The 6044-nt window shown below is 42.5% G+C and overlaps 1 pseudogene; it reads right to left on the minus strand.

Annotated features, from left to right (window-relative positions):
• Positions 1-4760: 4760 nt before the first annotated feature.
• LOC130868389 (melanoma-associated antigen B4-like) lies at positions 4761-5777 on the minus strand (annotated as a pseudogene).
• Between the last annotated feature and the right edge of the window lie 267 nt (positions 5778-6044).

Genomic DNA, 6044 nt, shown 5'->3' on the forward strand with positions numbered 1-6044 from the left:
GCTTTCAGGTGGGCTGTTAAGTCTCCAATGTGTGCTTTCTCTGTTTTCTTTAAGTGGGCACTTAGTGCTATGAACTTTCCTCTTAGCACTGCTTTCATAGTGTCCCATAGGTTTGAGTATGTTGTTTCTTTATTTTCATTGAATTCAAGGAAGACTTTATTTTCTTTCTTTATTTCTTCCTTAATCCAGGTATGGTTCAGTAGTTGACTGTTCAGTTTCCATGAGTTTGTCGGCTTTCTGGGGGTAGCATTGTTGCTGAATTCTAGCTTTAATCCATGGTGATCTGGTAAGATACCAGTGGTTACTAATATTTTTTGTAACTGTGGATGTTTGCTTTGTTATCGAGTATGTGGTCAATTTTCGAGAAAAGTTCCATGAGCTGCAGAGAAGATGGTATATTCTTTCCTATTTGGGTGGAATATTCTATAGATGTCTGTTAAGTCCATTTGATTCATTACCTCCATTAATTCTCTTATTTCTCTGTTAGGTTTCTGTCTAATTGACCTGTCCATTGGTGAGAGAGGAGTGTTGAAGTCTCCTACTATTAATGTGTGCAGTTTGATGGATGCCTTGAGTTTTAGCAATGTTTCTTTTACGTACGTGCCTGCTTTTTTATTAGGGGCATAGTTATTCAGGATTGACACTTCATCCTGATGAATTGTTCCTGTTATGAGTAGAAAATGTCCCTCTCCATCTCTTCTGATTGATTTAAGTTTGAAGTCAACTTTGTTAGAAATTAGTATGGCCACACCTGCTTGTTTCTTAGGTACATATACTTGATATGCCTTATCCCAACCCTTTACTCTGAGTAGGTGCCTGTCTTTGTCGTTGAGGTGTGTTTCTTGTAAACAGCAGAATGTTGGATCCTGTTTTCGTATCCAATCTCTTAGCCTGTGCCTTTTAATAGGTGAGTTGAGTCCATTGACATTAAGTGATATTAATGACCAATGGTTAATTCCGGTCACTTTTTTAGTAGTAGATTTTGTGTTTTTCCCTTCTTTGAGTTGCGCTGGTGAAGGGTCTCTAGATGTCTGAGTTATTGTGGTCATTGTTGGACTCCTTGGTTAGTGATTTTCCTTCTATTATTTTCTGCAAGGCTGGATTTGTGGCTACGTATTGTTTAAATTTGTTTTTATCCTGGAAAATTTTGTTTTCTCCATTTAGTAAACGAAATCTTTGCTGGGTATAGTAGTCTGGGCTTGCATCCACGGTCTCTTAGTTTCTGCAGTACATCTATTCAGGACCTTCTGGCTTTCATGGTTTCCATAGAGAAGTCAGGTGTAAGTCTGATAGGTTTACCTTTATAAGTAACTTTGCCTTTTTCCTTTGCAGCTCTTAATATTTTTTCTTTATTCTGTATTCTTTGTGTTTTGATTATTATATGGCGAGGGGATGTTTTTTTTTTGATCCAGCCTATTCGGTGTTCTGTATGCTTCTTGAACCTTCTTTGGGTTGGGAAAGTTTTCTTCTATAATTTTATTAAATATATTTTCTGGACCATTGAGCTGCACTTCTCCTTTTTCTACTCCTATTATTCTTAGGTTTGGTCTTTTTATTGTGTCTCATATTTCCTGAATGTTTTGTGATGAGAGTTTGTTGGCCTTGCTGTTTTCTTTGATCAGCGTGTTTATTTTCTCTATGGTATCTTCAGAATCTGAGATTCTTTCTTCTATCTCTTGTATTTGTTGGTTATGCTTGTTTCTGTAGACTATTCGTTTACCTAGATTTTCCATGTCCAGCCGGCCTTCTGTTTGTGTTTTCTTCTTTGCCTCCATTTCAGCTTTCAAGTCTTGAACTGTTTCCATTATCTGTTTGATTGTTTTTCCTTGGTTTCCTAGGGTATCATTCACTGATTTACTCAATTCTTCAAACTTTCTGTTATACTTCTTATCCATTTCTATAAGGGCATTTTTTACATGCTGTTTAAGGGCCTCTATCACTTTCATAAAGTCAATTTTTTCTACTTCTTCATGATTAAGGTGTTCATGTCCTCCTGTTGTGAGGTCGCTGGGTTCTGGTGGTTTCATATTGTTTTTCAGATTGTTGGATGAATTTTTGCATTGGCGCCTGCCCATCTCTTCCTTCGAATGCTCTCCTATGGATCTTCTTTTACAGGATCAGGTTTCCTTGCCTACTGATGTACCTTCCCAGTGATAGCACTCCCCAGTGATGGCTTTACTGGTGCTCCAGTGATGTCTCTCCTGGTGCCAATATCAGATCTCCTTGCCCAATGATGGCTCTCCTGGTGCCGAGATTAGCTCTCCGTGTTCATTGGGTAGTTCATAAACAAAACGCCTACCTTGCTTGGTGCAGGCAGGCCAGAGTAACAAAGGGACTCCTACCAGCCTGCTTGCCCTGAGGATTTGCCCCCAGCGCCCAGACAGGCTGAGCAGGGTGTTATGTGCCCAAAGAGGGAAGGAGACAGAAGGGAGGAGGGTTCTGGATGCAAGCTGGGTGGGACAGGAAGAGAGAGGCAGTATGCGGGGAATAGAGTCCCTGCAGGGAGCCCAGGAAATATAGGGGGGGGATGAGGAACTTCTGAATTCCCTGTCCAGGGCTGCTGCCGAGGGTCACAAACTCACCCCAATGATGGCTCTCCTGGTGCCGAGATCAGATCTCCGTGGTGGTTGGGTAGTTCATAAACAAAGCACCTACCTTGCTTGGTGCAGGCAGGCCAGTGAAACAAAGGAACTCCCGCCTGCCTGCTTGACCTGAGGATTCGCCTATTAGGCATATTTTAAGTGACTATCACTCTCTGAACAAAATACTTTTTATGAGGAAAGCAATGACTGTCAATCCAAACAGCAAAAGCTTATCAATGGGAAAACATTTTTAAAAATTAAAATTTAAGAAACTTGGTATCAACCTACCCCAGGACCCAGCAATACCACTCTTGGGAATATACCCAAGAGATGCCCTATCATATGACAAAAGCATTTGTTCAACTATGTTCATAGCAGCATTATTTGTAATAGCCAGAACCTGGAAGCAACCTAGATGTCCTTCAATGGAAGAATGGATGAAGAAAGTGTGGAATATATATACATTAGAGTACTACCCTGCGGTAAAAAACAATGACTTCTCGAATTTTGCATGCAAATGGATGGAAATAGAAAATACTATCCTGAGTGAGGTAACCCAGACCCAAAAAGAAGATCATGGGATGTACTCACTCATAATTGGTTTCTAGCTGTGGATAGGGGCCACTGAGTCTATAATTTGTGATCCTAAAGAAGCTAAATAAGAGGGTGAGCCAAAGGAAAAACATATAGTTACCCTCCTAGCTATGGAAAATAGACAAGATTGCCAGGCAAACAATTGGAATCTTGGGTGTGGGGTGGGATGGGTGGTAAGGGGAGCTAGGGAGAGAAAAGTGAGAAGGAGAGGATGGGGGGAACTTGGGGAAACGGGATGATTGGAGATAAAGGAAGTTTGGATAGGTGAGCAGGGAAGCACATATCTTAGTTAAGGGAGCCACCTAAGGGTTGGCATAGACTTGAACCTGGAGTGGCTACCAGGTGTCCAGGGCAATGTCCCCAGTTATTTCCTTGGGCACCTAAGGATAGGGAACCTGAAATGACCCTATCCTATAGCCATACTGATGAATATCTTGCATATCACCATAGAACCTTCATCTAGCGATGGATGGAGATTGAGACAGAGGCCCACATTGGAGCACCGGACTGAGCTTCCAAGGTCCTAACGAGGAGCAGAAGGAGGGAGAAAATGAGCAAGCAAGGCAGGACCACGAGGGGTGCACCCACCCACTGAGACAGTGGGTCTGATCTATTCGGAGCTCACCAAGGCCAGATGGACTGTGACTGAAAAAGCATGGGATAAAACCGGACTCTCTGAACATGGCAGACAATGAGAGCTGACGAGAGGCCAAGGACAATGGCATGGGGTTTTGATCCTACTTCATGTTCTGGCTTTGTGGGAGCCTAGACAATTAGGATGTTCACCTTCCTAGACCTGGATGGAGTGGGGAGGACCTTGGACATTCCACAGGGCAGGGAACCCTGACTGCTCTTGGGGCTGGAGAGGGAGGAGAAGAGGAGTGGTGGGAGAGGAAAAGGGGTGGGAGGAGGGGGAGGGAAATGTGAGGCGGGGAGGAGGCAGAAATTTTTTTTAATAAAAAAAAATAAAAAAAGAAAAGTTAAAAAAAATAAAAAATAAAATTTAAGAATAGGTTTTAAATGTTCATCTATTAAAGGAATATTAAGAACAGATCAATACTTAAGAAAATATTGTTAATTGGGCAGTGGTTGTGCATACCTTTAATCCTGGCACGTGAGAGACAGAAGCAGGTGGATCTCTGTCAGTCTGAGACTAACCTATTGTACAGAAAAAGTTTCAGGACAGTCAGTCTACACAGGGAAATCCTGTTTCATAAATAAATCAAGAACAAAAAAATGCCATGAAAACAAGGACTAAAAGAAAATATTCACTGAAAAGCCTAACACTTCTGAATGATTTTCTTTCATATTTCACACCATTTTCTTAATCTAATTCCATACAATCTTATAAACACCATCAAATCCTTAGAACATTTCAAATTGTAAACTGTATCTTAAATCAGTTCAAAAATTTGAGCTCCCAACTTGGTAAACACCAGTGAAAAAACTGGCTACAAAATTTATCTGTGTACATTTAACCCCAAGTAAAACGTGTGCTAAAAGTCCCCCAAAAGATTATCAACAGCTTATCTGCAAAAAGATGAACAGACCTTTTCAATCATAAAGCAGAGGCTACCTTATAACTCACTTGTGAGTAGGACAACTTAACTTGGTCTTAGTATGTCCCTTGGCCTTGCCTTTAGTGCCAGACTTGGCTGCAGCTGAAGCTTGGGCTTCCTCTTCTTCTTCAATCAAATCCTGCTACGAACAATATAACCAAACCCCAGGCAAGGATTTACTGACCTTGGCTAAAAAGTCCATCACCTTTATCTCAGTTGTTTCAGCATAGGCTCTCGGGCCCCAAAGGAACTCATAGTACGGAGGATCACTGTTAGGAACCTGACGGTATTCTATGTATTCTTCCCGCACTAGCTGCTCAGTGATGACCATCCTAATATCCCCAAAGAAGACGTGTATGATCGCAACATAGACCCCTAATGCATTCAGGAAATACTAGACATCCTCCTCAGCAGCACAGTAGTTATTTAGGTAGATCACACTTAGGAGTGCAATCAGAATGCCCCTGGTAGGAACACCTAGCTCATTGATCCTACTTCCATCATCCTCGAAATCTAGCTTGCTCACAAGCTCATATGCTTGACCATGTGGCTGGAATTCTTTCAGCTCAAGGCCAAACACCACATCCAATCGATAGGAGGCTTTCTTGAGGATCTCAGGGAAGTGTTCCTTGAACCTTTTGTTGATAACTTTGAGCATCTCTCCCCTCTTCATGGGCTGCTGCACTTTGTATTTGAGGAGCATGTACTCCATCAGCATTCCCGTCTTCCTTGTCATAAGATCCATCTGCATGCTTCTAGTGGAGAATAGAGCCCTGGAGGAACGCTCATTTCCATCCCCTTGGCCCTGGTCACCATTATCAGACCTTCCAAGGGTCACTCCCTGGCTGGCAGTGCTGCTGGGTGCTGAGCTTTCAGACTGCTGTGGGAAGTTAGCAGTGGAAGTGCTTGGCTTAGCATCTCCTGAAGCTTGATCAGAGCCAGCAGGTGACTCTGCTTTCTCTGCCTCCTTTGCTTGAGCATCCTTGAGCCCCTGGCTCCTTTTCTCTCGAGCACGCGCCTTACTCTTCTGTCCCCTTGGCATGATGGCAGGTGTCAGGGACAGCACGACAGAGTCTTGGTAGTAGAACAGGTCACTGAGATACCTGAATCAGGAAAATAATGTACTATGAGCACTTTGAGCATGTTGAGGACACTCAGGCTTTCAGCAATTCCTCCCCTTCCTTGTCTAATGGAGGAGGGTCATCTGTCTATGTGTTACTTTCATTGGTTAATAAAGAAACTTCCTTGGCCCTTTGATAGGACAGAAAATTAGGTAGGCAGAGTAAACAGAAAAGAATGCTGGGAGGAA

The sequence above is a fragment of the Chionomys nivalis genome, chromosome X (genome assembly GCF_950005125.1).
Source record: "Chionomys nivalis chromosome X, mChiNiv1.1, whole genome shotgun sequence".
Classification (NCBI taxonomy): domain Eukaryota; kingdom Metazoa; phylum Chordata; class Mammalia; order Rodentia; family Cricetidae; genus Chionomys; species Chionomys nivalis.